The sequence below is a fragment of the Hesperophylax consimilis genome, chromosome 22 (assembly GCF_061612785.1).
Source record: "Hesperophylax consimilis isolate HC1 chromosome 22, BYU_Hcon_1.0, whole genome shotgun sequence".
NCBI classification, from domain to species: Eukaryota; Metazoa; Arthropoda; class Insecta; order Trichoptera; family Limnephilidae; genus Hesperophylax; species Hesperophylax consimilis.
The window spans coordinates 9,524,687-9,548,056 of record NC_142857.1 but is presented as its reverse complement, the minus strand read 5'-3'; positions in this window follow the sequence as shown (position 1 = coordinate 9,548,056).

The window sequence follows — 23,370 nt, the reverse complement described above, 5'->3', positions numbered from 1 at the left end:
TTAAAAAATAATAATTGCCAACGCTGGCTAAATCTTATAAGATACATCAACATAATTTAAAACGGAATTGTATATCTTAAAAAAGCCTACAGAAAAGTATCTAAGGATAATCCCCAACAACGCCAGGTACATGTCAGCTAATACTAAATAAAGTCGTTATCCGCGTCTGTCCGTTTGTGCGCTTAGTTCTTCTAAATTGCGCAACGGATTTTGATAGGGTTTTTAGAGATTTTCTTCCGGAAGGTTTGTATCAAAGATATTAGAAGAACGAGATATGCTATGTTGGCCGCCGGATCGTAGCCGGAGTACTACCTAATTAGGGTACTTTGAACGGTATCGGGACGTGTACGCACAGAAATCTGTTCTATGTATTAGTGCGGATACCTTAGCGCAAGCGAAGGTGTGCAGTAGTATTGGTGAACAAAACCGGCGACACTCGGCAAAACAATTCCACTCAGTACGAACTGCGCATAGCACATCTCGTTCTTCTAATATCTTTGGTTTGTATATATATAAATTTAGTTTTAACGCGCCCTTGTGGTGATTTTCTCAAGAAAACAGCGCAATATATTATAATTATTAGTGCTGTTCTTACGTCAGAGGTCAAAAATCGCATTTATCTCTTCCGTGGTCCTCTTAAAACCACGTAAAAGACACCTAGCAGCCAACATATATTATAATGCTTCCATTCGGGTCCCACGCGACAGAAAATTTTCCAAAACAGATTAGCGGGGACCGTGTGAAATTTTAGATTTAGTACCGGAGATATATGATGAATACTGAAGTATATTCAGAGGTCGTTCTGAAGGTTTCGAGATGAAATATTTTTAAATAATTTTACTTCCGCCTTAAAATTTGGTGTTTGATGAAAATTTTGACTTTTTGGAAATTTGGAAAAAGACAAATATAATTTTGACCAATTAACAACAGATTAACGACAGATGGGAGCCATCCATAAAGGTAAAGTTCGTTCATATAATAACTAGGGACCTGAAATTTCGTGTTCGCAATAACCTGAATTTTTACGCGACATTCGCAAGGTTTACGCGAATAATGCAAAGGCCTATAATAATAATATTTGGCTAATTTATATAGCGCCGTTTTCGTGAGAAATCACCTCAAGGTGAAATACATCAATATATAAAAAAGAAAACTAATATTTTTTGTTTATGGTTTTGACAAGCATGATAAGTGACATGGAACGCATCTACCGTTAAGTCGAAAACGCGGCGAACTATATTTTTTTTTATTTAATAAATACATTTGAATAAACAATTCCTTCTTAATTTTCTTTGTTGAATAAAATGTGAGAAACACAGCATAATTTTTGTAGCAAAATAACGAAATTCTGAAAAAAATAACACAAATTTTGCCAAGTATAACACATCATTTCACAAAAAATAATGCGAAATTTTCAGATCCCTAATAATAATTAATGTAAAGGACACTAATTTAATTTAATATCTCTTTTACGTTCGTTTTCCTCGGGGTATGTACAGTTTTCCTAACCTTTGTGAACCACTCGCTTTTGATGTCTGCAGTGTCAACCTATCCTTCTTAAGATATTTATACGTACCCTTTACTAATAAGTGTTTTTACTAATAGCCATTTATGTATGGTAAACGGTTGTTTGTCAGTTGTGTAAAAAATGAAACTTGTTTATATTTTTTTATTTTATTTTATTTGTTTTTACGCCCAGCTGGGCTTATACATGGATTTTAAAAACAGAATATATCTAGGGAGCCATCAACAACTATACAAAAAAAAATTAAAGTATATTATAACAGTAAACTGATAAACTGAATATAAAACAAAATTAGTAAAACGTGTAAAAGTAACATAAAATAATATAGAAACTAAAACAATACTACATACAGGACAAATCATTAAAACTACATTACCAACGCTACTGAAATTTGTAAGATTCAGCAAAATGCTTGTATAGATTACACTTGCCCAGATCATCCATCTTACTGGTTAGTGAGTGTGTTTGATAGTTGGTTGCGTATGTATTGCAGAAGAATGTTATAAGTTGTCTTGTTTATTATCAAGGCCCGTCGCATTTACCGGCTGAATCTTGGAATATATGCGTGTTAAGACAATTTTAACCACTCTCAACAGAAAAATGTGAAAAGACAGCAAAAGATTTAGTCGTATCAGGGAATTGAACTCAATTAGCGCACTGATCAGAACTCTGCCTTGTCAAGGCCAGAACCTCGGTTCAGCGATAACTAAATAAATTGAAAATTCAGCACTTTGAAAAGTGATATGAAATCATTAAAAACGATGAAAAATAACGCATAAACCTAACCTACGTAACCACTTTCAATTAAGTTCCTGACTTTATACCTCTTTTTAAGGGTGTGTTAAATTGTCATTTTGGTGAGTTATTCAATCACCCTACAACGTTGAGGTTTTACTCAATAAGTAATTCCGCTATAAAAATGTTGTTTATTATTTTGAAGATAAAGAAACGTTTATATAATCTCTTCTCGAGATTTTGAACAGCTCCTCATATTTTAATAGTTTATTTGTGATTCTACACTCGATCCGGTCATCCGAAAGCAAATGTTTAATGTCCATTTTATGATGAGACGGTGTAACACGCGCATACGGTCTGAACCCGACCACGTATCCGTACAAAGCCATTCTAAGTGACACGTTCTTATGTTTGTTCGTTCTCCGCCCGCATATTAATCATGTTTATTATTGGGCCAGACGATTACATGGCAGTGTAAGAACCTAATGAAATCGTTGTCGTTAAATATTGTTTTGAGAATAATTTGAATTGGTAATTGAGCGAGGTGATTGCACACGGTGATGGTAAAACCAATAAAAACGACACTTTACATTGCAAATTTTTCTACATTAAAAACAGACATTGAACTTTTTTTATGTTTTTAATAGTACTAACTTCTCAGCGCCAGTGGGAATATGGATTATCGTATACTTAATCCATCTTACTCATTATATATCTATAATGAGTAAGATCCCTCCGTAAGATAATGAGTAAGATCCTTATCCCTCCGTATTATCATACGGAGGGATAAGAACAGGTTAGTAGAAAACTTTACTCATAATCACGCGCATGCGTATACCGGCCGTAATGCTGCAGTATTTATCTATTTGCAAAAACAGTATATACCAGTACATTGCAATATCGGTAATTAAAGATAACAAAAAAGTGAATAGTAAATACATTTACAAGAGGGACAAAAAAAAAGGTTTCAAATGTAGGTTTACAATGTTAAGTCTTTAATTCGTTTAAATACGTTGTAGGACGTGTGGAAAATATCCACATTTCCTGCGAGGCAGTTAATTAACCTAGTTATTCTTCCCAAGGGCATCACCATTGGTAAGTTAGTTCTGCACCTAGGAAGAATCAAATCCTGTGTTGGCGGAATCCTATTTTATCCAGAATGTCTGGTATTGATACTAAACCGTTTTGAAGCTTTTACGCCATCAGGAGTAATGCAACATCCCTTCTGGAACTAAGGCTGCATACACCCAGCATTCCCGAGGTAAATGCTGTTGGAAACAGCCATTGATAATAACCAAACTCTCTCATGTAGAGGTATCGTAAAAACTTATTTTGTATCTTCTCGACCATTAGTACATAGACAGTGTCCTCTGGCCCCCATACCTGAGATCCACTCTCGAGAATGCTACGCACTAAGCTAAAGTAAAGCAGCCTTATTACTGCAAGATTGGACTTATTAGTGGATGACAGATTTTTAAACCGCCCTACCCCCGGGATTAGGGACGTGTTACTGTCGTATAATGGGGTTGATTTGACCAATATCGATCGGTCGCGCAATGAACATGTAAAAAGTACCTATCGGCAACACTATCAGAGGAATATTTTAAATCGAAATATCGATTTACCAAAGCAAATACGGAACGCATAATCAAATTGGCCATATTTCAAGACGTATTCAAATCAGACCGGGTCAATGAAAAAAAAAATGTCATCTTAAGAAAAGTGAAGTTAGCAACTAAACGCGATAAGCGAAAATGGCAGGTCCAGACAGCAGGCCTTTAACGAATGAATTAATAGGTTTCCTGTTAAACTTTTAGTAAAAAGGGAATATATTATGGCGATCTCAGAACACGTGGTCATAAAATAGTTATATTTTCGCATTTCGTCTTTATATACTATTTGAGCAAACGCAGGTGCATGAACCCGTATTCCGATATATTAGGAATATACTAAAACTTTGACAGGAAATGGCCAACAATACCGTTTTTAACCGGATTTTAATAAACCACCAATGCTCATTTTTTCCATGAATAAATAATTTAATAAATATGCGAACACCTCAGCAGAGGTTTTCCTAGTGAGGTGTTCACAAAAAACTAGTATCTACTAACCCATACAGTTACTGATTATTAACATTTTTTTTAAATTTCTGGTACTTATTATGTAAACTGAATAACGTCAATAGAATATAATAAAGAATAAATAAATAAGAAATAGCACGCTAAAATGTGCAAAAACTGTTTTGGACAAATTAGCAAAAGCTCAAAAATCACTACTAAGGGTAATCCTCAAAAAACCATTTAGATATCATAGCGATGCACTATTTGAAGAATTCCGAGTTCTGGATGTTAGACAACTATACATGAGAAAATTAATTTTAAACACCCATCAAAAACGCCACCTCTACCCATCTATTAACCACTCTCACGACACCCGCCACTCACGGAGAAATCCAATTGTACCACTCACAACTATAACATCTCTCGCTCAAAGACACTTCTCATTCTTAGGTCCAAAACTATACAACTTCATGCCTGATGCTTGGAAAAAGGAAAACACAACTATTCTTCATAAATTGACCACTAATTGGTTTCATCAATTAGGTAGAAAGGAGAGTGAACTTTTACTACACAAAAAATGAAATCAAACACAAACCAAAAACAACAACAAAAACTCCAACAAAACAGTAAAAGATACCTTTATGTAATAATCTTTATCATTATGTGTATATATGTACCTACCTAGTACTTTTAAATTAGAATGCTACCCAAGCAGTAGTTAATCTTATGTTTAATGTAATATTTTATTTTATGGTATTTCTTCTCTTTGTTATTCATATTTATACAAACATGTTAGTAGGTTTAGGCCCCAGTTAAAAGTACAAATACCTATTATTCCATTAATATTTTAATACTATACTTATCAAACAACTTATCAAAATGTTAATACTCATCCTAATTTGACTGTCCTAAAACGGGAATCCTCCTAGTTGGGCAGTCAAAACATTTCTTAAATAATGTATATAAATGTATAATCTTTTACTAAATAAAAAAATATAAAATATATATATATCGCAATAATCGCAATATATATTGCGATTACAGGATCTGAAACTGAGACCTCTGGATTCGTAGTTGAGGATCTTGAAAGTACGACCGTGGAGATCATCTAATAAAAACTTTACATCTAGAACAAATTTCTTGAGTCGGAGTAAAAGCAAAGGTAGAAACGTTTAAATATCTATGGAAGTTAAACGATTTTGCCACTAATTCAAGGTAAAACACAAATCACTCTTAACACATCCTGCATCCTTGATGGTTATTATTCAGGGGGTGTCAACCGCCCACTTACCCAAAATACACCCAACGTGAGAATGGGCACCTGACTCCCCCAACTGACTGTTTTACGTCCAATACAAGGAACCACAGCGTAAAGTACCCGCTGAGGACATGTAAGAATCAATTAATAAACCATCTAGAGGTTACGTGTGGTACTGTTGTCCACTTATAAAGTGGGTTTATTGATTTAGTTTCTTTCTTCTGAAAAACCCGCGTGAGAAAACGGTCTGAGGATGTGCACGACAGGTGAATCTTTAATTATTTATATGGATTTTACGAAGATTTTTGTGACGTTCATATTTTTGTAAGGGGTGGCAGCAATATTAAAAAAAATTGTAATTTTGGGTATATAGTTGTGACAACCAATAAATTATTTACTTCAATACTTTATTTTTAATCTACAAAAAAATAATACGCACATATCAATTGAATTTCTAAGAAAAAATGAAAAGCTGCATCATAAACATGAGACGAGGAAATGAAAGAAGATTCCCCATCAGAAAAAAACCAAGAGTGAGTAGTCCTTAATGTACGGAGCAATTAAGATATTTGGTGAATTGCCAAAGGAAATAGAATAAGAAAAAAATGTAAGCAAGTTAATATTTTAGCAAATTTATTGCGCCGGGGCAGTCAAATTTTAAATTAACAATTTTATACAATAATTAATATTATTTTTTTATTGACGCCCGTACATGCGCAACACGAATAGTTTTTATTTTTTTTAACCGTTTATTATTTAATCCGATACGAAAATCTGCTGCATCTACTTTATTATTCAAGCAAGCCTTACATTGACTAGATGACTAACTTTGACTTGGTGAACTTTGACTGAGCTTTTCAATAATATGAAATGCATGAAAATATGATAGTGACGTTTCTTTGGACCACTTTGGACTAATTGTATATTCCGCCTTTCGTATGCCTTTCTTGAAATAATTGAGTTTTTATACGTACAAATGGACGAAATTATTCGGTTTTGGATTTTGCCAAAACAATTACAACAAAAACAATTAAACATAGTCAAATTATGACTTCTATACAAGGTATATCTGCACGTACCCGGGGGATTTTACCAACGATTCTTGAGCATATTTAGAGTAAAAATTGTACATGGTATCATGAAAATTCGGAGGATGAATTTTTTTTTTTCAATTTAAATTAAACAACAAAAATATTCCACCACACGTTGCCACTGGATATAGTCTAGCGGGACACGTGATAAGCAACCCCGAAAAGTCCAGGAACACCGTACAGACAAGACAAAGCGCGTATCATGTGATCCGTTTTTACATTGTAATCAATTTTTAAATGAATTTTCATTAGGTGTAGAAATTACAAAAATCTTCTTATGACAAAGATGTACCCACGATTTTTTTTAAATACATACTTACTTATTTGATGCCCATTTGTTTGCCTAATCAAGTTTAACAAATAATTACAAGTGAGTAGAAAGCATTTTAAAATATTTATAGTTAATAGGTAAAAAAATATAAAAGTTTTTTTTTTTGTAAATTTTTAAATGGATTCCTCTTATGTTGTCGATAGAAATCCCTCTAAAAAAACAAATTATTGTTTAACTGGTGACCGGATAAATCATCAAAATGATAATTCATCACATGCTGGCATGTGACAGCTTTTTTGGTCTACCTATTTTGTTAAATAAAAAAATAAATTAAAAAAATAAAAAAAATTTAATAAAAAAATTAAAAAAATAAAAATAAAAAAATAAAAAAAATAAAAAATCTTTAAAAATTTATATAAAGTCATGAAAAGTGATAAAACAAAAAATTTCTAACTGGGTTATGTAGGTTAGGTTAGGTTAAGTTTAAATTTTTTTTTCATCGTTTCTAAGGTCTTTATATCACTTTTTAAATGTGTGTTGAATTGTCACTGTGTTGAGTTATCATGGAACCTGTGTTGAGTTATATTTTCCGAGAATAATAATTGGGTAATATGTATGAAAACAAATTGCACACTGATGGGTTGTTTCAGAGAATTTGAACAAGTTATCAAATTTCGTAGTTGATTATCAAATTTTGTGAAGGTTCTATTTAGGTTCTGTTCTATTCGTAAGTAACTACATTTTTTTAATCGTAATGTAGTTTTCTCTAAAGTATGGATACATTTATTTTTAAATGACACTGCCGCATTAGATTCATCAGAATTTTTTAAAACAAACTTTTCATGAATCGAAATCTTCTACAAAACCAGAGATGTGCAAAATGGGTACCCAAAAGCATTTGAAATGCAAAATGGAAATGGGTCAAAACTTTTCCATTTGAGAATGCAAAATGGGTTTTCACAAAAAAAAATTCTATTTGAAATGGATTTATTTGAAATAAAGCACATCTCTGTACAAACAATATAATGTCAATGACTCAACACGGATAGACTACTGACAATTTGTTAAGAATCTCTTCAAATTGCTTGTATGTACCAACTGTTAAAAACGGGATTTTTAATTATCTTGTTTTGTCAGGTAGATCATTGTATATTTTTTAAATTGTTTTGTTTTGTCAGGTAGATCTTTGTATATTTGTAAACCGCGTGTTTGGTTTATTTTAGTAATATTTACTTGTTTTTTTTAAACACGAGTTTCAAATGGATTTTGTAAATTTATTGAATATATCTACAGTGCTTGTTACCGTGGGGACTTTGAGTAGAACTTTAATGATTAATTTTTGAGCTTCCGACGATGAATCTACGACTAACAGTGTTTCACCTACACATACGACTATTCCATACCCCATGATCGATTAGGAAAGAGAATAGTTTACAATTTTTTATATACTATTCTCTAAGTGTTTTCACCATAAGTAGACAAAATGTGGGAGAGTGAGAAAGCGACTAAACATAAATAAAATCGACCATAATTCTGGCACACTGACACGGCCTCAACACACTTCTATCGGTTTATTTTTTCACCGTCAGCACACGTTCCCCGTATAGGTACACAAGCAAAGTGACATTAATTCCACTAGAGTTACAGGCAAATTGATTGAGACTTCAACCAATACACACGTGGTACGGAATAACAATTATTTTAACATGGTGGACACTGTAACAACACTTTAAGATCCTGCCAACAACAGCTCTGCTGTGACTACTCGTATAATATATTGATATAAGGGATATTTCTCATTCCCGCTTCTAAATTGTCTTAAATCAATGTTTGTTTTTTTCTAACTAGGATAATGAACTGTATGCACATTTTGGATATTTTATTCAGTATAGTTATTTAGAGTTTTAAACGATAGAAAACGTTAATGTTCATTTTTTTAAATTGTAATGTACATATCAAAATCTAAGTTCAAACTAAATATCTATATAATTAAAAAATGTTAGGACGGGTTGTTTCGGAGAATTTGAACAATTCATCAAATTTCAACGTTCGTTATCGGCTTCTGTGAAAGTCCTATCCAAGTTCTGTTATCATATCATTATAGGCTAGTTACTTGACAGAACTGAAATAAAAACAGAACTTGAAAAATTTTTTCAAAGAACCTGAAAATGAACGTTGAAATTTGATGAACCTGTGACAGATATGGATATGATTTTTTTGATAAACAGAAACATCTGATGGAAAAACCTGCTATTTTTTTTTATTTATTTTTTTTTATTTTTATTAAAAGTATGCAATACAGAATATAGTATATTATATAAAGCATTGTACTCCCAGGAGTTAATAAACTCATTGCGGGAATGATACGCATTACATGAAACATATAGCTGTATGTATTAAATGGACATATGATGGGACATACACAACATTATTATTTCAGATAGTCATTAATAAGATGAAGTTTGAGCGTGTTAGTTTGGGTCTTTTTACATTGATTTGCACATTTGATCTCGTTGGGTAGTTGATCATATTTTGTGTGAGCTATGTATTCTAGGGATCTTAGTCCATATTTTGTTGATTTGATTTTTGGGATATGTAGTTTGTTGTGATTTCTTGTGTTGTGTTGGTGTACGTCGTAATTGTAATAGAGTGTAGTGTTGGAATGTGCCGAGTGTTGAATTACTTGTAATATAGTTTTCGTTATTTCAAAAGTGGGAATGGTATTAAAAGGAAGTATTTGGGTGTTTCTGTAGATGTCTTTGACATTTGTGTCCCAAGGTAAACTGAAAATATTTCGCAGGGCTCTATTTTGGATGACTTGGACTTCTGAAATCATTTTTTGTAGCAAATCCCCAGATTTTGTAAAATAGTGTCATCTTTGGACGTAAAATAAACAGCCGCTATTGTTTGTTGTTCTGCACAGCCAGACTGAGGCACATCAATAGTGGCGGGGTACAGCTAGTTTATAATAAAATAAAATAATATATCCCCATGCCTAACTACATAGAAAAGATGAAAAATACAAAGTCGCATCATTTTTATCCTATCTTAACAAGTTAACCGGATAACTCATCAAAATGAAAAATTAACACACCTTTAAAAAGTGTTATAAAGTCATGACAGGTGATTTTAAAAAATTAGGTTAAGGTTAAACGCGACGCTCGTTATATTCTACGTGAACATAGATGGCGTTCATTAATTTATTTTATTAAAATATGCTTTTTGTAAGGTAACAATCGGTTTTATTGGTCTTATGTTTTATTAGATGAATGAGATAAAAGTTGAAATTACAGTTTACTTATAAATTCTAAAAAAAACGAATATGTTTTTGAAAGGTAGAGTTCTCTCACTTTTTTTCTTTCGATTGGAGTAAAAAATAAATAAAAAAGTGGTTATCGTTTTTGACAACATTTTTCACTTATTATTTTTTTGGTAAACTAATGTTTAAGACAAGATTTTTTATGCATAGCACAAAGGGTAACAATTATTTTATAATCAATATCGAAAGGACACGGGTTCAAGTCCCGTTGGTGTCATGTATCTTTTATCAGGAGATTTTTCAATGTGGATGAGTGTTTCAGGCTAATAATTATTGCTCATAAAATAATTGTTGACATTTTTTACGTTCGATGTTAAAATTTTATTATTTAGAAATAGTAATGTTTATTTCAAATGCGTACACCGGAAAGATAATTCTATCTAGTTTCTAAAACAGTATTTTTTTTACGTAAAATTAAAAAATTAAATGTGTATATCTCATTTGAAACATTGAAAAGATTGCAAACTGAACGAATGTGTTGAAAGTATCAGACATCAAATCTTGGATCTAGTATCAATGATTTTATCAAAATCAATTTATAAGTATGCATTTTTCATGGTACCATACTGACGCTGCTCTCATCACACCAGTTCCTATTGAGACAGGCACATCATCACATCACCCATGTAATTAAATTATTAAAGATGAATATATAAATAAAAAAGCAAATATCTGATCTGATCAGGAAAGAATCTCGTGTTATAAAATTTGAGGAGCTTTTTGTTTCTTGGAAGTGGAAATGAACTCACTCTGATCGAGCTGAAACTCGGCAGATCGACTAGTTATTGGTGGCAGACATTTTGTTAACAACATTGAAATTCTTAACTGGTCCTACCTAATCGGAATTCGGCTAAGTTGTTAGCGCGGTTGACTCCAGTCCCTGGGGAAGAAGGTTTAAACCTCAGTCAAACTAAAAAAAATACAGTGTGTGGCAAGCCTACGCACGACGGAAGTGAAACTTTTAGTATTCTTCTCTCTTTCTTTTCATTTCATTATTCTTGTGCCACAAATGTTTTTCTCACTTCTATCTCGTCACTACTCATTTTTGACACTATAACTCTGTTCCAAATCGAATAAACCACAATCAATTACGTATTTCACTCGTATTACACTCACCGCGCAGTACACGAAGCAAGCAGCTGATGCCTGGCGTGGCGTCGTTGGCTAGAGAGAGAGGAAAAGAGAGAAGAGAGAAGAGAGAGGAGAACATTCGTCAGTGGCTCCCTCACCTCAGTAAGCGATTACGGTGAGAGAGCGACAGTGAACGGTGAGCGGTGGTGGGCGTCCCGTACCCCCACCACCAAATGATCACTGTTTTTCGTGACGGTCATGAGTCGGTTTTACTCCGGTCATCGAAAATGAATGACGCGCGTAAAAAAGTTTCAGTTCAAAAAAATATATATATTAAATACATCTCGTAAGGCCCTTTAGTAAGCTTTCAAATGTGGCTTGAAATGGAGATATGTAAATACGAATGTTAGAGGGAGCGCGCTAATCGATAATAATTAAGAGAAAATATTTTTTAAAAACGCGACTCGTTTGAAATAGAGCAAAAATAGTTTAGTTGCATTTATAAAATATTAAATAACAAAACAAAACGTGTTTTTAATAATTTTCGGAGCTTTGCAATTTTTTTAATCGATGCAATTTCATATTATTAACGTTTCGGTATAACAAATGCATAGATATTATTTTTAAAAATAACACATATTTTTTAGGAAACTTAAAAGCTTAAAGATTTAATGAGAAACTTTTTTAGAAAGATTTAAATCGGTCGAAATTGTGTGATTCCTAGTATCGTTGGATTATAGGAGTATATTTTACTGTTCTTGGTAAACATATGTTTATCATATGTTAGCATTATCAGCCATTTTGGATTAGTGGTTTGTTTTTGACAACTGGAAAGGTTAGTCACGTTTTGTGTGTTCTTCTATTTTTTTACTTTTGAAAAAAATGGATCAAAGAATATGTATTAAATTTTGCGTTAAAAATGAAATAAAGTGCTTCAACGCACTTAAAATGTTGACTTTGGCTTTTGGCGAGTCTATTTTGTCTCAAAAAAGGGTTTATAAGTTGTACAAGCGCTTTACAGAAGGCCGAGAAGATGTTAATGACGATGAGCGTCCTGGAGTTGCAACCACGTCAACAACCGAAGAAAACATCGAAACAGTGAAGAAAATGGTTTTGGAAAATCGGCTAATCACTATTAGGGAAGTTGCAGAGGATGTTGGCATATCAATCGGCTCATGCCATGCAATTTTCTCGGATTTTTTGGGCATAAACGTGTTGCAGCAAAGTTTATTGTCAAAATTGTGGAAAAACAAATGATGAATTTTGCATTACGATAATGCACCAGCTCACACATCAATGCTTGTTCGTGATTATTTGGCCAAAAACAACACCGTAATCGTGCTTCAACCACCGTATTCACCAGATTTGGCTCCCTGCGACTTTTTTCTATTCCCGAAACTGAAGAGACCAATGAAAGGAAAGCGTTTTGCCACATGATGAGATATAGTCAGAATGGAAGAACGAGCTGATAGCCATACCAAAAAGAAATTCCAGAAGTACTTCGAGGATTGGAAGAAGCGCTGGCATAAGTGCATTATATCTGAGGGAGATTACTTTGAAGGGGAGAAAACGGATATTGATGAATAAATAAATACTTTTCGAAAAAATTCGAAATTCATCTTTTCTTTTGAACAAACCTCGTATGTTTACTTTAAAAAAATTAAAAAAATGATGCAAAATCTTCTTTCTTTTCTTTCACTTATTTAATAAGAAATATTTGTTTTGAGGTTAAAGACCCCAAAGCAGAAGGCAAACGTTACTCCAACAGACTTCAGTTGGGAAGTATACTCATAGCTGCATATCCTGCATCCTGCATCCTGCATCCTGCATCCAAATATTCAAGCGATAAAGATGCAACGCTCAGATGGTTTGGGCACGTAGAGCGGATGAACGAAATAGGAGTGTCAGGATAGACACTCAAGCAAATGGATGAAGACATTGTCGGCGCCCTAGGAAGACACGGCAAGATCAATAGAATCAAATACTTGAGACAGACAAGCGGGACAAGAACAGTATGTAATCAAATATTCGAATGTCAATGACTTGCAAAAAGTATAAAGGAATGTATGCTGGAACGGAAGTATGTGGCATTACTTTTAATTATACCTACGTGCCTTTCGTGGTCACAACTTCTATACCCCTTTCTGCTAATTCTCCCCTATTCATATCTCCACGCATTTCCAACTTCGAGGTGTAAGTCCTTTGGTAACCTGGAAACCTAAGATAGTCGTCGGTATCAGACGCAAGTCCTTTACATTGACTGTAAATAAGGGGTGCTGAATCTTCTAGTCGGTGAGCTGCTTTATGTTCAGGGCCTTTTCCGGTTGCTGTGATGTCTTGTATCCAAGGAGAGAGCAGTAGGTAGTCCAAGGAAGCGAGAGGTCAGAAGTCAAAGGCGGTTGTAGTAGTTCCAGCGGGAGAAGCAGTCCAGAGTGAAGCGGTCAGAGTAGATGTCGGAAGAGAGAGACTTGAGATCGCTTTACGCGCGGTATATATAGGACTAGCGGGGGCGTACACACATCGGTGTGCGCGCGTATGAAACGCCCCGCGTAAACGAGGTGCATCTTTGTGCAGCTTCGTGTGTTTTCATATGACTTTAATAGTCAATATTAAAATTATTTATTCAATAGTACTCTTTACGCCGCTTCATCTCATGAAAACTGTTTTTCCCTAGCATTTTTAATGTTTTTATAATAAATTGTACAATATGAATCAGTGGGTCCTCAGACCGACATTGGTGTGAGGAAATCCTTATAACTACTTAATATTAATGTTTACATATTTCAATATTACTTTACAACATAGACGCGAGTCCAGCCTTTCAACCTGTATATTTTTATTTAGCATTGTTGCGGCGAGACTCACGCAAATCTAACATTAATTTGCGCAATTATATATGAAAAGAGAAATATTTCTAGGTTTATCGTGCTTTGCGCTGATTGGCTAGCCGTTGCCGCTCACTGTTTGGCCTGTCTTCGCTTGGGCAAAGGAGAGGGGATGCGACGTAAATACTGGGTCCACTGCTTGCGATGTGCCCAATGCTCTCCAGCCGGGGAGGGGATACCACGTAAATACTGTGTCCGGACGCGCGTTGTGCTCAGTACTCGCCGGCCGGGTAAATACAGCTTTCTTATCCTCCCATGGTCAGACAGCTGCTTTGCGGCCTTTGGGTAGCATTGCGTAATGCGTTCGATACATCCGTCAATCACTAGTTTTAAGCCTTAGTTGTGAGTTATCTTAAATAAGTATTTTGTAAATACACACTCGGTTATGAAGGTATGTATAGTTTGAAGTCACTAGTTATAAGTCTTAGTTGTTAGTCATCTTAAAGAAGTATTGTGTAAATACACACTCGGTTATGAAGATATGTATAGTTTGAAGTCACTAGTTATAAGTCATAGTTGTAAGTCATCTTAAAGAAGTATTGTGTAAATACACACTCGGTTATGAAGATATGTATAGTTTGAACTAGTTATAAGTCTTAGTTGTAAGTCACTAGCTATTAATTTTCGTTATAACCTTTGATTTATCGTTATAACCAACTAGTAATAAATCGTCGTTATAAGTGTAAGTCCATGTGAAAGGGAATAGGTTAAATGTATAAATTAAGTTCTTAAGCGCCCTTAATACTTTTCTCACGAAAACCGCGCTATAGAAATGATCCAATAATAAATTAATAAATTCAGTGTGTTGATTTGCCACAGCCCTGAGTTGCCATAGAACCATTTCACAATTTGTGCATCTAAAATAATATATAGTGTACTTGTGTCACGTTCCAGAGTGGAAGATACTCCCAGTACCGCCCTGTTGTAAGACCACCATTCAAAATCTGAAAAGCCTGGTATTCCCTACATTCCTCTTCCCTATTTCCTTCCTCTCCCCACTATCTTCGGCTTCAGAGCATAGGTACCCCAATTGGGGATGCCGTAGTCTCACTGGCTCCAAACGGTTGTGCGGTATTAATAAAGATACTTCTAGCGTTAACCTCCATACATTAATTTAACTACGTGTAAGCGTATTTTGATATTAATTAATCTGTGCTTTCATTGGCAGAACCTTACCAAACTTTTTTCTATTCTTTATGCGAAACTTCAAACTAATTATTATTGATATAAAGCTGCAAATCTGATATCAAACAATTCATTGAAGGTTTTAATTTAATAAAACATATAAACATAACGGAGCCTTAGCCTACTCAAAAAACCGTGAATCGGTTGAAAATGATGTGATACGAATTTTAATACCAAACCAACATGCGTTTAATCAAAATTTGCATCGCAGACGATCGTGTTTAGACGGTGTATTTTTTTTGCTTTTATTACCGCATTTTTTTGGTTATAAAGAGAGAGTCCCGAATGATAATTAAAGCTTGCTTAAACTTCTGGAGTCAGTAACCAAGCCAAATTTTACACCGCTGTTTTCTCAACGAGAAAACACTCCAGAGTTTCTAGGTCAAGAATTAGGCTCTTCAACCCAATGACGCTCTTCTTTCGAGTTGAAGGGCACACAGAGAAAACTTACTGACATGAAATACTGTTGACTTATTAAAAATCTGGTCAAACTATTCGTTTGCCTGTTAAAAATAGGATTCCGGACCTATAACGATTGAGTTGAAAGAGTTCGTAACAAAGTATCAGTCGAAAGCAAACGTTTTATTCGAACTGATATTGATACTGACATAGTTATATTGAAGCATTCCGTCATGAAAAGAACACGTTTCCTCGATATATTCTAAATGACTAATATTTTATCAGGAATCTAGCATGTTGTCACTTTTTTAACAGGAGCATTTTTCTCCGTGCAACAAATTCAAATTTTAGTCTAGCAGTCCATTCTAACTCAGGCGTCGTGGGTTCAAACCTCTCAGCTTAGTCCTCCATTATTGTACAAGCAACATTTTCCCCCTATAATGATGGTAGCAGACAGAACCCAAGTGTTGTGAGGTTATTCGTAACCAAGGGAATATTGTGTCTTTGATATTAGAAAGTGAGATTTTTGAGGAGTCAAAAAATGTGATCGAAAGAGAAGCTCAACGATCGGAGATGTGCAAAGTACGTTTAGGGAAAATAATTTTGATGGTTATTTTTAAAATTGGACCCGATGTGTCAAAAATTCAGGCTAGCCATAAAGACCTGCCAATAATATTATATTTTCCAGAAGAGCGACTTCCACAATAAAATTAAAAAATACGGACTGCAGTCCAACGAACTTCTCTTAGCAAAGTTGGGTTTATCAACACCGACGATGTTGAGTAGAGGCTATGTAAGCAACACGGAGAAAAATTGCTAATATTCAACAGTACTAATGTATTAAGAATCTCTTCAAATTATTAGTAATGCGATTAAAAACGCGATTGCACGCACTTAACGAATGAATTAATAGACTTCCCGATAAACTTGTAGGTAGCCTCGTTTTTAACCGGATTACCAATAATTTGAAGAGATTTTTAATACATTAGCAATACTCACTTTTCTCCGTGCAGGGACGCCTTGAGGCGCCTTGTCAAAGCGATGGGTTCTCCACTCGAATAGCACAAGGGGAGAAGAAAATAAGATGAGAATTGAAAATACTCCAGAGTTTGTAGGTCAAAATTATAAGCTCCAAGTTAGAGTATTCCTTCAAGATAAGAGGCAACCAATTCAAATGTAATATTTGAATACATATTTTGATTAATTCCCTTTATTAAAGACGGATCAGGCCCAATCAGATCCACCGCTGCGCCTCTGGCCGCTGACAAGCGAGTAAAATATCAATCAAGCCATCCCGCGGCCTTCGCGGGCCCGCAGATTTATGTGTGGCGGGCTGCTCAAAGCGGCCAACGAGCGCGAGTGCTGAGCTGGTGAGCGCGGCGGCGTTGTTTGTGCGGGCTCAGGTTCGGAGCCCCGCTGAGCGCCCGCTCGAGTGACGCCACTGGACTTAGATAACAGCCAATGCGAGGAAGGTTAAGATACATTTTGATGTGATACTATGCAAGAGATTTAGCTGCTAGAAGCCATTGGGCTACGACACCCCCATTTTTATTTTATTTTTATAATTGTACGACAGATTTATCGTCCATTTACAGTACAAGTTTTCTTATTTTAACCAATTAATCACTCTTCTTATTAATTACTATTATATATATATTCCATTCAATAGCCCATTCCTCTTGTCATGTTTTACTGTGCTAGAATATCGGTTTTTCCGTGTGGTATCTTGAGCTTGTCGCGAGGACGACCACGCCTGAACTTTTCTAGCACGTTAACGCAGACCTGGATGTCGTCTTTAAGTATGAGGAACAACAGGGGACCAAGGTTTGACCCCTGAAGAATATCTCACAACGCTGGAAATTGTTTCGATACGGCTGATTTGAGGCGGAAAAAAGTGGAAATGGCCAAGGCGGTTATTCGGCAGCTGAATGAAATTGCGTAGGAGGTAAGGATACATTTTGATGGGATGCAAAAGTATGTCTGAAGCTAAGGCAATTATGCCATCCCCACTTAAGCTGAAATGAAGCGGAGAAGTGGAACCTATCCTAACTTTTCTGATCTGGTGAAACAACTGGTAAACTATCAAACGTTGTGTAAAATGGCATTAGCTGTGTTTAGTTACCATGCATTTCCAACCTTCTTCTTACTAATTTCCTTCCCATCATATCTTTCGGCTTCACAAAATTGGGGATACCATAGTCCCAATGTATCTGGGCAAATAAGACTAATGCGAGATAATCACTTTAAGGTAAAATACAACGCGCTTAGCGGAATGTTGTGAGGTTGAAAGAGATACGGAAACGGAAGCTTGGAAAGTGTATGACTTTTCGGATCTGGTCACTAAACACCGCTAAAGTCATTTAAAACAACACAAAACGCTGTTCTCGTCAGAGTGACAGTGAGAGTAAGTTAAGATCTTTATGAAAAAAAAAATCCACCATCATGGCAGACGCAACAGCCCGGTTTCGCCAAGTAAGACTCGAGGAAAAGTTTCACGCTCTTGTCGAGTAATTTACGACCTATCTGTTTCGCGCCCGGCGTTTTAATTCGGCACACCACATCCCCATACATCACCTGCCGTCCCTGTCTGCCGGCAGATTCGTCCAATCAATGCGAGGGGGATGTCGATATGTCGCTTGTCCGGTGAAAAAATGAGGCGGTAAAAAAAGTGCCAATTAGTTGAAGCGAATTATTGAAACGACAGATATAGATGGGCATTAGATGAGGAAACATGCACTTGAGAGTTGGAGGAAAGATTTGATTGGATTTATTAGAAACCTGAGCTGATTGATGCTGTACCTCGATGCAGATCCTATTCAACCAATGAAGAAAACAGAAAAAAATCACGAAGAGAACATTAGGAAATATTCCCTGACGCACTTGAAAGACCAACATTTGCTTGTTTCAGGGATTTTTACTGCCTTGTTCATCTTAATAGGTTACAAAGCCCGTCGTCCCACTGGTCGGTAAGCAATCGAGATAAACCAAATGCTGTAAGACCCTTCGCAGAAAAGTTCCACACTGAACTGGGCTGCAGACTGTTACCTCACTATATGGAACTTAATTTTCTGCGCATGGTCTTGCAGCATTCAGTTTATATCGATTGCTAATCGACCTGTGAGACGACGGACTAAAACCTGTCTCTTCTACGATTCAAATTGTTGTAAAGGATATTTAACATTTTACTCCTGGTTGCAAATGACATTGAAAGTATTAAAAATATAGAACAATTATTTAAAAAGGAATAAATCGTTGGTAAATAAATCAGGAATTAAAATACATTCTAAGACACAAAAAATCCTTCGCGAAGAGCAATAATACTATTTTAATAATAATAACAATGTTGTATCCTAGTGCAGACCCGTGAAAAATCATGGGATATTATAATATTTTTTGCACGTCATTTTTTATTAATAAATGTATTCAAAAATAAATACACATATTTTTATTGGTTTTACTGAGGACTGAACTTTCCTCCCCAGAGACTGAAGTTAACCGCGCTTACAACCGAACCAACTCCTGATTGGGTGGGACCGACATTTATTAAATATCATATAATATTAACTCGTGCATATAATTCAATTGCAGAGAAATGCTAATACTTCCAAGAGTGTATGTGTGATTGCCATAAAAAATAATAGAATCCATCGTCATCGACAACGAGTCTATCTGTCGAGTTTCAGCTCGATCGCATGTCGGGTTAATTTCCATTCCTGTGAAATTCAAGTAGATGTATTTAAAATAATATTTCCTTTTCTAATAAACACCGTTAGTAAGCTTAAAAAATTACGACATCTGTCAAAAATTTTAATTAAAGAAATACGCATTTCAAATATAGACTTATTAATAAAAATAAACATAAAATTTACCTTCTTCCCACAGTTGGTTCCAAATTTTAAATTGTTACTTAAATTCAAAGAAAATCCAAGTTATACAGTTCATTGAACCGGAGTAACGGACAGAATCACAACCGAAATTAGTATTTAACTATTATTTTTGAGGGACGCTCAGATGATTTTGGCATGCAGAGCGAATGTAACGAGAATATATGACGTAAATGTGAATTTCTCGAGGAAGGCATGGTACGATCAAGTGAATCAGATACTCGAGCCGGGCCTTGTCAAGAGTCAGAATAAAGATTATTTATATAGAAAGAGTATTTATGAGATTACGTATGAATGTGAATGATGCAAGGAGTGTGTGCGAAGACCGAGTCCGTCCTCTTTACTGGGAATCGGCGTGATGGTTAGTTAGTTAGTTATAATTAATACGTTGTGAATGTTTACATCTAATCAAAAAAATTACTTATTAGTTAGTTTGGGTTTTATTTTTGCGTCCATATCCAAAGGCGTGAAGTCAAATTTACACTGTTTAAAGTGTTCAAATCTTTATCTAGTACGCCACAACATTATAATGTTTGGTTCTAAGTAAATCTAGACCAAAAGCAGTCTAAATTTTTGGAATAACGACGTCCTTTCTTTTCCACAGATTAGACTTTAAATATGTTGTTTTGAGGTCGGATTCTCGCTAAAGCACAATTTTTTACACATGATAAGCTGTGCCATTCTAGATGATGTGATGAACGTTTATAAATTCAATGGACCTAGCTTAAAGAGATTTAAAGCTAAGAAACATAGATAAACAAATCAACCTTATCAATTGATTTGGCATTTTTCTATCGAAGCCGCCAACTATCAAAGAATGTGTCGAACAATAAACCATCATCAGAGCGTTTAAATGGTAAACAAATTACGATTTGTATTTGTTAGATTGAAGTCTGCCATGTAATCAAATTCATATATGTATTATTCACCCAGCATAATTATTCTGTTTAAGCTACAAGCCTTCTCAGTACGTGGTTTTATAAATCGTAAAACCACCAGGTAAAGTGGTTTTGTACAGGGATTACCCTAATTTTATTGGCTTTGAATCTTAACAAATCAAGTCTTATTGATTCGTTGTCTCATTTATTAATTGCGTACGTGACAGAATGCCCTTTGGTTTCTGTGACACATAAAGTTATTGTTATTATCCTAACAATTGTATTCTAATTTATTCTCGAAGGTTCTCTCTCAGTAATTACTGACTAATATTCAATTACGTAACGATTACCTGAATTTATGGTGAGATAATTCTATGGTGGTATGTAACACGGGTATTTTATTTATTTATTTGTAAATAGGTATAGTTTTATTGATGAAACACAAGGATAAATACAAATAATATGTAATATTAAAAGAAAAATACTTTTTCTTAAAAACCTTTTAAATTGACTATCGAGCAGAGCAAGAAAATTATACTTTCAAAGTCAATCAAACCGTGGGAAAGACTTTCAAATTTAGTACCTACATAACTAATATAACCACATATATATAATATATATTTCTATTTAAACCATATACCTATTCATCAGAACTTCTGTTTGAAAACTTAGTCAGAAAACTAATTTCATTTACTTTTATCATGCAAAATTACAAATATAATATTCTAAATAAAAATGCACCTTTTAAAAATAATAGAATACTGAGACAAACGTCAATATTCCCAACACCGGAATATAAAAAAAAACAATTGGGCAATTCAACTATAAATATCTTGGAGTAAAATTTGTATTTCTCTGTCAGAAAGTATCCGAAATATAAATGACAGCAAAAATTTTAAGCTTCGCGTTTAAAAACACACTTAAAATACAAACTGAATATTTGACACATTACATAAAAAATAAGAAAATGACACAACCCCTATACACACAAGTCTAGCTTTGTAATGGTGGTACAACTTATGTATAAAATTAGATTAAATACTTACTATATTTTCTGTAAATTATATAACATTTTTTTAATACAACCATGTTCTATTTGCGCAATGTACCAAAACAACCAAACATTAACTTTGTATATTTTACTTGTTTTTCTTACAAAATGCCTTTTTTGCGGACATAATTTCACGATTTAATGAAATTTTTGAAGTTAACTTTTTGTTCCAACCTCTTTATAACCTCATTTATCACTTCATGTGAGTTATGAAATTAATTATACACACAAGAAAATACCATGAACTCAAGAGAAAATAAAAATCATAATATTTTTAAAGTGGTCCCAATCAGAGACCTTGCGGTACACCGGTACTTTTCCTTAGTAACATGTATTTTATTTTTAGATATTCAATCATACCTTATTCAAAACACGTCGTGGTGATTACAAGAGTCGTTCACAGATGGTGTATGGTGTCCAAGCGTACGTCACGTGCACAGCAAGATGGCGCTGGTCATATGCATGACATTTAATAAGCTGTGGAGTCAAAAGTCAAAACACGGACTTGGACAAAGTTGATACGTCAGAACGGAATTAGAATTTCACACCTGTACGATAATTTCGTATTCCCATGGCTGATTTGTATAATTTATAGTGTTCAGAATGACGTGTGGTTTGAGTTCATAATAAATCCGGGATGATTTGTAGTTCTGTCAGGATTTCTTATTGACCAGGTACTGAATCGAGAAAGTAAACAATAGTAACGGTTGTATTATAAACTGTATTTGATTAAATTTTACTCTCAGTAAATGTTTTAGTTTTATTTTTGGATGTTTGTTATTTTGTTCTGCTAGATAAGTTTTTTTTAAAGCTGAGAATTTGTGAAAGGCATGTTGAGTCCTGGATTTGTGAGTATTTAGAAGAATTATCATAAAAAGTTAAATCGGCATGAAATCAAGGAAGAGAAATAATAAGAGTTTGTGGATAAATGATTGTTCGTTGATAACTAGATTTCGTCAAAACTACCTGTTACCAAAATATTTTTTCAGCAAAATTGTATACAATAAAGACATTCACGGACATAACACAAGGACTTGCAATGAAATTGGACCACCAAAATAGATAAAAGCCAATACGGAAAACAGTTTATTCTACAATTGGATGAAATACAGATTGTCCGGGTGTAAAGTACACTTACTTCGGAAGGTGATTCTACACGGTGGTAGAAGTAAAAAAAATATTTTTTTTTTCCCATACAAACATATTTTTGTATTGAAAAATATTTATTAAACCACATAAATGTTATTTAGCTGAAAACTACCCTTAAAAGATGAAATTTTTAGAAAAGTTTTTTTAGTATTTTTTACTTCTACCATCATGTATATTATAACATCCTGCCGGAAACAATGAAAAACTACGTCAAATAGCAAATTCAAAATAGATTGTAAGAATTTCATTTTGAGCAAAATAAAATGTAATGGTATTATGTAATAGTCAATTGTAAACTTACAAACAAGTCAAATAAAATAAATAAATAAAATAATAAAATTATCATCTACGAATTATTATCTTGGGCGGGTACTCGAGCACAAAAAAATCAAACGTGTAGCAGGAATCTCGAAGGGAAAGGATTTAGATTAAGTGGAAAATTAGAGCGTAGGTAGAATCAAGTTCTTCTAAATACTACGCATAATCCTTCGTCACAAACTTACCCTACAAAGCAAAATTACGACTTAAAAAACAGCTTAGAAATGTTGTTATGATTATGAAATGGGATTATGACTTATGAACAGCTTTTCTTTTCAAGCACTGTTCGCT